This window comes from Gymnoscopelus braueri, assembly GCF_963280865.1.
Source record: "Gymnoscopelus braueri genome assembly, chromosome: 1".
Lineage (NCBI taxonomy): Eukaryota > Metazoa > Chordata > Actinopteri > Myctophiformes > Myctophidae > Gymnoscopelus > Gymnoscopelus braueri.
In genome coordinates this window covers 60,865,566-60,878,179 of record NC_137603.1, presented here as the reverse complement: position 1 = coordinate 60,878,179, position 12,614 = coordinate 60,865,566, and the positions used below count along the sequence as shown (strand labels likewise).

General features: G+C 42.1%; 2 protein-coding genes across 2 annotated transcripts in view; both read left to right on the top strand.

Moving 5' to 3' along the window:
- The window catches only part of LOC308087355 (uncharacterized protein), a 77,705-nt gene that overhangs the window by 42,131 nt on the left and 22,960 nt on the right, over positions 1-12,614 (top strand). The gene's annotated exons all lie outside the window — the stretch shown is intronic.
- The window catches only part of LOC308081933 (uncharacterized protein), a gene marked incomplete at its 3' end in the record, with an annotated part of 33,970 nt that continues 22,399 nt past the window's right edge, over positions 1,044-12,614 (top strand). The window contains exon 1 of the mRNA XM_080423549.1: positions 1,044-1,139. The remainder of the gene's footprint in view (positions 1,140-12,614) is intronic.

Genomic DNA, 12,614 nt, shown 5'->3' with positions numbered 1-12,614 from the left:
CAATTGCCGTACCAATGTTTTACATTACAATGTCAAGTACTTTTACCAAATAGAAAATGCTAATGACATATGTCATTAGCATTCGTTAAATATTATTTAACGATACAAACAGCACAGCTGCATTTAGTGTAGCAAATAGGACACAGTGTGTGTGGGTGGTGTTTTTTACATAGCCTACTTTTGTTTCCTGTGGTGAGAAAAGAGCAGACAAGGCTCTATTGACCACAAACTGATGTTCAGTCATTATGGTAAAGCTGGTTGCGAGGACATCAAAGATCACAGGGGGGCATGAGGCCCTGTCTGTTTGGAGGCAGTCCAAAATGTTATCATATTTTAACATTTTTGGGACATTATATTGTATAATATACATTTTCAAAGATTTTTCAGAAATGTTCAGAAATGGCTAAAATAGCTCCCTACGCATCGCAATGTGATCAGTTATTTTCGTTGTATGAATAGTATATAGGGCTTAAGGGGTTAACGTGTGCGTGTGCGTGTGCGTGTGCGTGCGTGCGTGTGTGGGGGTCTCAGTTTTGTCAGATGTACGAAGAGGGGGGCTCCAAGACACAAGTTTGGGAACCACTGATCTACAATACCACATGTCACCACTATTATGAATACAACTAAATAAAACAGTTTTACTCTTTAATCTGTTTCCAAATGACAATCACTTTATTGGTGAGTTGATGGAGGGAACATCTTTTGATGAGAGAAAAACAGAAAACTTTCCATTCACTTTCCCCGCCCAGAATGTAACACCTCAATTTCACACGTACAATTTGAGGTAAAGACTCTGTTGTTCATCCTGCACTGTGTGTGTTTGTGTGTACATGCACTGTGTGTGTTTGTGTGTACATGCACTGTGTGTGTTTGTGTGTACGGGTACGGTGTGTGTGTGTGTGTGTGTGTGTGTGTGTGTGTGTGTGTGTGTGTGTGTGTGTATATATATATATATATATATATATATATATATATATATATATATATATATAGGTGGGTATACATCCATACATGGCATTCACAAGTGCATCTAAAAACGTGGTTGGTTTGACAGTGTTCAGTCTAGACTAGAGCAGACATCAACTCATCTATTCTGCAACAACAGCAAAGACCAATGTAAGACACACATACTGGACAAAGTGAGTAAAGCCTCTGGTCATTTGTAATAATTAAGTAGAACGTCTGATTTTAATCCTGTGTGAATCGACCTTGTACGAAATTTGTTAAGTAATAATTCCGGGACAAATTAACAATATATTATTATATTTATTTAACACGTTAAGTTAATATGATCAACTGTCATTTTAGTGAGTGTTTTATTTTCTCTATGACTTTTTTTCTTCCTCTCTCCCAGTGGAGAATTATGGAGGCTGCATTGGAAATTGTAAATGAAAGTTTTGATGATATTTTGGCTGCAAATTCGTCTCATCTCTCTGTCTACATACTCTACACAGCATGGACATTGGACAGTATATAAATCACAATGATAGCACAATGAGAATTAAATGTCTCATGTTGCCTAAACGCCTCAACTGGAAGAGACTAGTCTTATCTGCTCTGGTCATAATTAATTCAATCGGTTTGAGGGCGGTGGCTTAAAACTTTTGATAATCCATTCAACAGAAAAATATTATCCCTTCTTAACCCATATTTATTCCAATAATTACTCTTTCGTTGGAATAACTTATTTCTGCACATGTTTGGCCCACATGGGGCGAATAGTGACAAATAGTATAATAGGCCTACATTGTATGTCATAGTGTGATCTGTAGAATTATGTTTTTTATTCTGTACAGTAGCTCTTTGAAATTTGCTTCAAATGTAAAGTGCAATATAAATAAAATATATTATTATTAAGGGGCCAGAGCTCAGCTCTGGACCTGTATTAATGTTCCCCTCTTTTTTCTTCTGCCACTTTTCGCAGTTCTGGCTGAACCGTGCATACGCTTTTTACGAAACTTGGCCATATGGTAGATGGTCATGAAAAACTATCAAGAAATAATTCTCACAATCTTTCGTCAAAAGGTGGCGCTATAGCAAAATGCCAACTTTGAACAGGTACAACTCATGCCTTGTTTGACCTACAGCCATGAAACTTGGATACACATATGCGTCTCTTCGTGCTGAACAACTTTCACCCTCTGACTTTTGACCTCTGACCTTTACATCTCCCACCATTTTGAATTATATGAAAAACAGTTAAAACCTATCTCCTCCTGGGATTTTTGAGTAATCTGCACGAAACGTTTTACACATGAACTTTGGACCTATGCCGACAAACTGATGCAAAAGATTTTCCATAAGTGAAAAAATGAAGCTTTAATGAGCCAATGAATATTGCAGTTTTATGACAATTATTCATCTGCCCCTAACACATACATGCAGACTCACATTTCTTTGAAACTTTGCGGTAATGTTGAGGGTCATTCCAAATATCACTGAAACCAATCTTACTCCAATTGGTCAAAGGGGGGCGCTATAGCAATTTTTTGAAAATGCAAACTTTAAACAGGCAAAAGTCATGCCTCGTTTGGCCGACAGCCATTAAACCTGCTTACACATGTGCCTTGACTCATGAGGAACACATGTATCACGTTGACCAGTAAGCTCCGCCCTTAGATTGTCCGCAATTTTGAGCAGTTTGAAAAACACTTAAACCCAGGATTTTTCAGCTATTTGCGTGAAACTGTATCATCTGTGTGATCTCTTTTTTCACATGTCTTGTCTGTTGGTCCAATGGCTTCTCCCTTAAGCAAGTGCCTCATGACCGCAAGGTTGCTGGTTCAAGCCTCACTTGATGCACACTCATTTAAGTCGAATTGCAAAAAACATGACTGTATCAATGAATACATGTGTAAACGGTAAAGATAACATGAAATGCTTATTTGAGAGTATGTTTTTTCAATGTATGACGTACTTCATTGTGAAAATAGCCGATCTACAATCTCACAACTTTTCAGATAGCAACGTTTTGTGAGCTTGTAGATCGGCTGCTTTCACTGGTTTCGGTTTTGAGGAGACATACAATTTCTCTATTGGTAAATGGTTTGTGAACGAGTGATCTTAGTGTTAGTGTTAGTGTGAAATTGTTAGTGCTAGTGTGAATTCTTTTTTCACTGGTTCTGGTCTGTTGGTCCAATGGCGTCTCGCTTCAGCATCAGCCTCTGGATCGCAGGGTCGCCGGTTCAAGCATCACCTCTTGCTGGATACTTTTCAATTGTATCGCACAAAACATGACTGTATCGATTAATGCATGTGCAACTGTTAAAGGTAACATGAAATGCTTCTTGGAGAGAGTATGTTTTTACAATGTATGACAAACTTCATTGTGAAAATAGCCGATCTACAATCTCACAACTTTTCAGATAGCAACGTGTTTCTGAGCTTGTAGATTGGCTGCTTTCACTGGTTCACTTTTATCTTCAACAGACAACCTCAGCCTGGACAAAGCTATAGCACTATAGGTAGTGTTGCAGCCTGTCAATCGGAAGGTTGAGAGTTCGATTCCTGTTAATGGCAATAGGTTGAGATGTCCAATCAATCCAGTCTGCTTCCATCTGTCTCTCTCTTCAATCTATGTTTCCTTGTCTCTCTCTCTTCAATCTATTCCGTTTCCATGTCTCTCTCTGTTCAATCTATTCCGTTTCCATGTCTCTCTTCAATCTATTCCGTTTCCATGGCTCTCTCGCTCTCTCTCTTCAATCTATTCCGTTTCCATGTCTATCTCTCTTCAATCTATTCCGTTTCCATGTCTCTTTCTCTTCAATCTATTCCGTTTCCATGTCTCTCTCTCTCTCTTCAATCTATTCCGTTTCTCTCTCTCTCCATTCACTGGCCCCGTATTATCGCTGCTTGCAGCTATATTTATTGTTGTTATTACACTTATATGCTGGCTCGAACATTTTGGCAATCTCTCTCCAACACCTCCGGTATACGAATACATTTTTGGGGATCTCAATGTCAAGGCAGACAGTGAACCCAGATGCAGACAAAGACCAAGGAAACGTAGAATGCCACTTAAAGTGGAATTTAATAAAGTCAAAAGAACAGGCTTCAAAAACATTCAAGCCTCAGGAGGCATCAAAGGTAAAACTAAAACAAGTCCAAAAATTAACTGAGGTCCAAAGCTTCTCAAGCTGGAAATAATACCAATGTCCTCCTGGTAGTCAGACTTCAGGCCCTGTCTTCAAAGGTTGGAGCTGTGTGGGGGAGGCAGTCAGGCTGGCTGAGGGAAGAGACCAAGTATTAGCGAAAGCCACAAAAGGAACAGGTTCTCAAACCAAAGATCTGCAGATCCGGAGTAATTCGACTAACCTAGTACTGAGAGCACAGACGTGTGCACTAGCTGAAGAAATGATTATCACAGAGCACAGCATGCTGCCACAGCTAGGTATTTGTAGCCAGCCAGGTGATTGCCGGATAGAGAACAGCCAGGTAACTGCCAGGACACACCTCCCCACTTGTGGAAAGCAGCTCCAACCTAATAGAACATAGAAATAGAAGAGTCAGAACAGACAGCACAGTCAAACTGCCATGACACTCAGAAATAATTGTAAATATAGTTTAATACATAGACTATTTGAAAATAGTCGAGCTTGTAGTTCTGCTATTCAATTAAATCTTTAAACATTTTAACAACATAAATCTTGTATGGGGTCCCTGGCACAAAATATTTTCAGATGGGGTCCAAATTGTTTCAATTTAAGGATGCTTGACATGACATGAAGGGCCCCATTCTCAGGCCAAAAATTCCCCGTTAAATCGGGATAATGGACCTGCGCCGCCCCAATAGGTTATTCTAGCACCTGCTCTACCCGTCACCATTATGCCGACGCCGTTATTTGCGCGTGGAGGTGTGCCCGTGGGCGTGTTGTTGCTATATCCCCCACATTGCAATTCTACAGACACACATGGGTACGGCTTGGGGACGGGGGATAGTGGATTCTAGAAGCACCCGCTGGTTTATAAAATCACCCGTCAAGTGCACACAGACACTACAATGGCTTTGTGCGTTGGACCATGAGCCGTGTTGCCAGCCTTGGAGAGAAATAAGCAACCGCAGTCCGCAGGTCTATGAAAACAAAAAGAAGCAACTCTAAGGCCACATGAGCACTTCAAAAAGAAGCAACTCTAAGGCCACATGAGCACTTCAAACTACTAACTAGAGCTTTCATATCCCCTAAATATTTCAGCCCGGCTCGACTAATAATTGACAAATTAGACCCAGCCCAGCCCGTCAGTCATTTTTCTAAAGAAGCCTTATTTCTCATTAAATCTTGGTAATATATGAATGATCTGTGTGTGAAATGCGCTCTTTCTTTATACAAACCCATGGTCACTCTACCGCAAATGTGCTCTCTCTCTTCATATAAACCGATGCTCACTCTACCGCATATGCGCTATCTCTCTCTATACAACCCCATGCTCACTCTACCGCAAATGTGCTCTCTCTCTTCATATAAACCGATGCTCACTCTACCGCAAATGCCTCTCTCTCTCTCTATACAACCCCATGCTCACTCTACCGCAAATGTGCTCTCTCTCTTCATATAAACCGATGCTCACTCTACCGCAAATGCGCTATCTCTCTTCATACAAACCCATGGTCACTCTACCGCAAATGTGCTCTCTCTCTTCATATAAACCGATGCTCACTCTACCGCATATGCGCTATCTCTCTCTATACAACCCCATGCTCACTCTACCGCAAATGTGCTCTCTCTCTTCATATAAACCGATGCTCACTCTACCGCAAATGCGCTATCTCTCTTCATACAAACCCATGGTCACTCTACCACAAACGCCACCACCACTCCCAGCGGGGTCATTTTGATTCTATGACGGCTGCCGTCTAGTTATCATCAGTGCCAGTGTTGTGAGGAAAAACAACTAACAAGCAACCAGGTCTAGGAAAACCAGCCCAAAAGAAGCGAGTCAAGCGACTATGGGCCACATGAGCACTCTAACATATACATCAGCTATTTGAAAATAGCAGATCTACAAGCTCACAACGCCTCCCATGCAAACGCTACGTTCATGACCCCCCAAAATAACCATATTTGAACTGGGGACTGTAATAGCAATATTAATAATAATATTCCATTCAGGTGAAGTTTTAGATCATTTATTAGGAAGATGTCAGCAGAGCAAACAGCATACAGATCAGACAGAGCTCTGGCCTCCTGGCCAGAGCTTGGGCCCCGTAGGGCAGAAGCTTCCTCAAGTGTCATATGCGACACCTCTTATACACCAAGATCTCTCCCCTAAATGTATATAAATCTAAACAGGCTATACTAAGTAACAGTACCATAGAGCTGACTGGTTAAATTAGCAATGACCATGTATAGTATCACAGGACAAATTACATGCTGACACAGAGCATAATGTGGAAATAGACCTTTGTATCAATTGTTGAATGACAGGAACAGAAGCTGTGAAAAGAACCCTGCTGTGTTTCTACTATTCTAGGGCCAAAATATAGATAGATACATAGATTGATTTAGAACAGGTTGGCATTCTGAAATAGCCATTACAGTCCAGAGTTTTTTGTTTTTGTACATGAATAAGCATATTCATGTACATACGACATAGAATGCCAAATCAATAGACATTTTCCTACCTACATGTTGATATAGCTATATATTTACTCAACCATTTACTGTATGATCAATCAGACAAAAATATCAGGAGGCAGGACGTGCGACTTATAACTGATGCATAATTGCCTGACACAGAAGGCATCACTGACTCTGCCATTAACCTAATAATAATATCCAAAGTAGATCTACTTGTTTGGGTTTGAGAGCTCTCTCTCTCTCTCATTTTCTAGAATTTAGTATATGTGAAATCTTTTATCTGGTTGGACGTTAAATCTCTGTTTTTCAAGGCAAAGGGCCCTTAGCACGCTGGCTAATTGGGGCGATACGCGTGTCTAAACACTTCTCTCCCTTCTAAACGTTAAAAGGCCAGAGACTATGCAGTCAAAACAAATATTTCCACATTTATGGCCAATGCCCAGTTGACTATTTTTTTTTTTAGATATCAGCTTTTATCTAAAATTCCTATATTAATTAATTCAGATAGATATCAAACATATCACATGAAACATATTACAGAATAATAGACCTGGTTGTTTTAGGTTCGAAAGCCTCTCACTAATGTCAAATCTGTTTGTATGTTAAATCTCTGTTTCTCAAGACTGAGGGCTCCATTATCATCACGTGGAATTTGTTACCAAATGGAATTTTCATCACTCGGGCATTTTCGCTACATGGAATACAAATCTCACCCTTCTAGACGTTGACATGCCAGAGATTAGGCAGTAAGAACAAATATGTTCACATTAGTTATCAAATATAGTTTGCCAGTCTTCATGGCTCTTTCCTCCATCCTCACTTGGCATACGGGTCCATTTGGTTATGTCTCTGACAGCGATCTCCACTTTGCTAGTGGTTCCAGTAGTGCCTCTCACGTGCAGCATGTCTCTCTGTGGCAGTGATCTCCATTGGGCTGGTGGGTCCCAGTTCAGTGGCTCTCAAATGCTCTCTGTGGCTCTCTGTGCCTTGTCCTCCTGCTGTGGCAAAGTCTCTTGTTGTTTGTATGGTGTCGATTTCGTCACCTCTGCTGCTGCATGGTGACATTGTTGGTGCTGCTCTCATGGCTGGTGACCATGCATGCTCTGTGGAAAACGCATGCTCTGCTCCTTCCCTCTGTGGCTTGAAGCTTGTGGTTTCCTTGTTGTCATCACAGACAGAATAGATCGGTCTGCAAGGTTCCAATCGTGTAGACCTTGTTGAAGCAACACAGTCTCACTCCGAAGAAGGCACATATTGCCTTTTGGTCAGAACCCCAGGAAGGCACTATGTGTCGTCCATGTCCGCCCTCGACGATAATATGCGCCTTCCAGGGCACCCATAGACATTAATAGAATTCTTCAAAAGGCAGCCTGCGCCTTCTTAGACGTTCCATTGATAATACATTGGACTGACACACAACGTGAGCTAAGAGACTTGGTTGAAATGCACCAGAGCACACACCACCCACAAAAACCTGACAATATTCTGAGCATTTCCATATTATTTTGGTAATTTTTCGATGAGTATTTGTTGAGAACGGGACATTTGTTTGACGTTTCCAAGCCCATGACGTCATGGCAGATTACATCCGCAGTGTCCGTCACGGGCGTCATGGCTGAACTTCGGCCTTTTTTTTTTGCACTTTTTCCATTACACTCGGTACATCTACATTAACGTTCAGATCTCAAATATAAAGTGCTTACCTAATGGCCACGGATGTTACAATTCTGTACGGGTCCTCAAAAATACCCGTATCTTTTGTATTGTTCAATAAAAAGCATTTTAATCCGATTGGTGACCATTTTCTTCATGCTTTTTACTGCGCGACCCTATTGGTTGGGAGGTGTATTGCACTCTGATACATTATAACTCTGTGAGAAAATGGCAGCCAATCGGATTAAAATGCTTTTTATTGAACAACACGGAATATACGGGTATTTTTGAGGTACCGTACATAATTGTAACGTCCGTGGCCATGGGTTAAGCACTGTATAGTTGAAATCTAAACGTTTATGTAGATGTGCGGGCAGTAAATGGAAAAAGTGCAAACATCAGGTTGAAGTTTCGTCAGGGCTACTATGAAACCGAACTTTCTTCCCACCATATAAATGCTGCTACTATCTATCTATCTATCTATCTATCTATCTATCTATCTATCTATGTGTTTAACACAGGGGTTTTCTGTTCAAGGCCAGGCAATCACCTTTTTGAATGTTGTTGATGCTGTTAATATATCCCGAATCAAATAATAATAATAATAATAATAATATTAATAATAATAATAATAATAATAATGAATAATAAATAATTGTGCTTAGATAATTTAGAATGTTAAATGCAGGGCTTTTCTGTTGAGGACCAGGCCGGCACAACCTTGAAATAGCCTAGTTACCATACATATTAAACCTATTTCTAATTAAAATATATATTATCTAACTCTTAACCGCTAATTCCTGGTGCATACTAGAATACGCCTACTACATCCGGATCGTGATGTAGACAGTTTCCGTATCCGCTAGACCGGATACAGACCACTTCTGCACTGCACACTGCACTGTTGTTGTTGTTGTTGTTGTTGTTGTATGTAACTTCTTCTCAGGGTAAGTGAAGTCTGTTCTATGTGTATGCATTTATAAGATATAAATCGTTAAATATACACCACGAAATGATAGAACCAGGCCATGGCGTCATTGTTCACATGTTAGTATATAGCAAGTTGTTTGATCTGGACAAGTTAAAGAAGACTATAAGTTTGGTTGGACCTTGCTAAGCTAACCAGCCAAAACAACGCGCCGCACTACGATGCACCAGTAAATATCGTACTTCTCCTGTACAAATGCAACATATAGGGTGCTTACCCGGTTGCCCCAAATGTTAACTAGCAGTCCGGAGTCTTTGTGCAATGTATTAGTCCATGTTTTTCAATAAAGAAGTGTTTTAATCCCGTCTGTGGCCGAACGCCATTCCCCCCCTCCTTTATTCCCCTTTACCTTGAGTGTAATTCCGGCTTTGACCTGATGCGCCCCGTCACTACCGCCATTGGGAACTTCCAACAGAATCGTCCACAGACGGGATTAAAACACTTCTTTATTGATACTTACGGTCTAATACATTGCACAAAGACTCCGGACCGCTTATTAACATTTAGGGCAACCGGGTAAGCACCATGTGTATATTTTTTGTACATTTACGGGCTTTACTGGTGAATGTCCAGCATTGTAAGTCAGCTATTTTCAACATGAATTAAAACGGAATGCAATATTGTAGGGCAGGGGTCTTCAACCTTTTCAGGCCAAGGACCCCCTTAACTGAGAGAGAGATGAAGCAGGTACCCCCTAGCTGAGAGAGCTATGAAGCAGGGACCCCCTAACTGAGAGAGAGATGAAGCAGGGACCCCCTAACTGAGAGAGAGATGAAGCAGGGACCCCCTAGCTGAGAGAGCTATGAAGCAGGGACCCCCTAACTGAGAGAGAGATGAAGCAGGGACCCCCTAACTGAGAGATAGATGAAGCAGGGACCCCCTAACTGAGAGAGCTATGAAGCAGAAGCAGGTACCCCCTAGCTGAGAGAGCTATGAAGCAGGGACCCCCTAACTGAGAGAGAGATGAAGCAGGGACCCCCTAACTGAGAGAGAGATGAAGCAGGGACCCCCTAGCTGAGAGAGCTATGAAGCAGGGACCCCATAACTGAGAGAGAGATGAAGCAGGGACCCCCTAACTGAGAGAGAGATGAAGCAGGGACCCCCTAGCTGAGAGAGCTATGAAGCAGAAGCAGGGACCCCCTAACTGAGAGAGAGATGAAGCAGGGACCCCATAACTGAGAGAGAGATGAAGCAGGGACCCCCTAACTGAGAGAGAGATGAAGCAGGGACCCCCTAACTGAGAGAGAGATGAAGCAGGGACCCCCTAGCTGAGAGAGCTATGAAGCAGGGACCCCCTAACTGAGAGAGAGATGAAGCAGGGACCCCCTAACTGAGAGATAGATGAAGCAGGGACCCCCTAACTGAGAGAGAGATGAAGCAGGGACCCCCTAACTGAGAGAGAGATGAAGCAGGGACCCCCTAACTGAGAGAGAGATGAAGCAGGGACCCCCTAACTGAGAGAGAGATGAAGCAGGGACCCCATAACTGAGAGAGAGATGAAGCAGGGACCCCCTAACAGAGAGAGAGATGAAGCAGGGATCCCATAACTGAGAGAGAGATGAAGCAGGGACCCCCTAACTGAGAGAGAGATGAAGCAGGGACCCCCACTGTATATAACATACAGTTGTGTTGCAGATTAACGCTTTTCATAGATGTTGGATTCATGTTAATGTGTATTTTCAGACATTTAACCACTTAAACCGCCAATACTTAGTCAACTTTCACTCTGTACTTGGTCTGCTCTTTTTTCCCCTCTTTGCCGAAAATAGCAGATCTACAAGCTCACAACTCCTCGCAGCGTGAGGCGCTGTGAGCTTGTATATCTGCTATTTTTGGCTAAAGTTGTCCTTAGAATAGGGATGCTAGGGTTCAAGTGGTTAATGTAAAAGACAATGATCCTATCGCACAGAGATTTGGCGGACCCCCTGTAGCAACAGGACTACCCCCCTGTAGTCCTGATAAATGGTTACTCTCTCCTGATTTTCTGTTTCTCTCTTTGAAGATTTTAATATGCAGAGGTTTGAGGACCTTCTATGGCAGTGGTTCTCAACCTGTGGGTTGTGACCCCAGGGGGCTCCCCACATTATTTTGGGGGAGTCCCCAGATGACAGTGAAGTGACAATTAAGGACTTTTAAGACCTTTTTAATACCAAAGAAAATGACAAAGAAAAAAGACCATTACTGCATTCAAAGTAATCAACAGACTATTCTATTAAAACAGGTAAAACATTGGCCAAATTGGCAAATAATGTAAGAAAAAGGCAACAATTATGAAAATAGTCGATCTACAAGTTCACAACGCATCGTAACGCGGGGCGTTGTGAGCTTGTAGATCTGCTATTTTCATAATATTTATCTGTGGAACCGAGTCAAACAAAATGTATTTAATATCTGTACGTTCTCACTGATAAATATGTTATGTGTGTCCCATTAATCTTCCTTAACCTTAACCTTAACTTCCTTAACCAAACTGTTTGTTTGTTATTCTATTTAACCAGGAATAGTTTGGTGACCACCGGAGAGACGGGTGACAGCCGGAATGTAGACGGCATCCGGGAGCAGTATGGGTTGGCGCCCCAGCCTGTGTCTTCCGTTCCGAACAAATCCACGGTGAGGCCTTTAAGGAGGGCCATTCAAGCAAGCCGCAAGGGGAGCCTGCAGTACCACCACGGGCCAAGAAACCATCACGCCAGAATGAAATGTTTGGAGTGGGGGAGTCTGGTGCAACGCTCAGGTCCTGGACCTGGTGAGGAGGAGCCCGGCCAGGAGGCCATCCACAGAGCCTAGCTAGCCCCTCCACGTGCAGAGCCTCTCTTCTCCCCCAGTGCCGGCAGAGTAGTTCCGGACAAGCGGATTGAGTGCCCTGCGATACTGGAACACTTTCTTTTGACAGACTGTTTCCCATATATTGGATTACCTCCGTTCGTGTGGATTATTTATACCCCTATTCGTTGATATACATTGTGGATTTGACCTTTAGTCAGCCATATGCATGCACTCTATTCAGGAAGGCAAAGGGCAGTGCCAGTTTCATCCCCTTTGCCATTGGGCTCCTTAATAAACCCTGATCCACCTCACCTGGTCGAACTGGACTTGCTTGCTAGACCCCCCACGCACACGCACACAGGCACCTGGATGGACTCTGTGCTAATCATTCCATGGACTTGCATACATACATGCACGCACACATGTCATACACAAACACATTCTGGGTGCTCCACCACAAGTGTGGAGAGGACATTGCTTTCTTTTAAAGTCTCTTTTAAATTTAGAATTTTATCTTTTATAGAATTGAAGTACTTTGCTAGGTGTTTTGATCTTATCTAATCTAATCATTATTAGCATACTTATAATGCCATATGATCTTCTTTATAAACCTGTATAATTATAGTCATAAG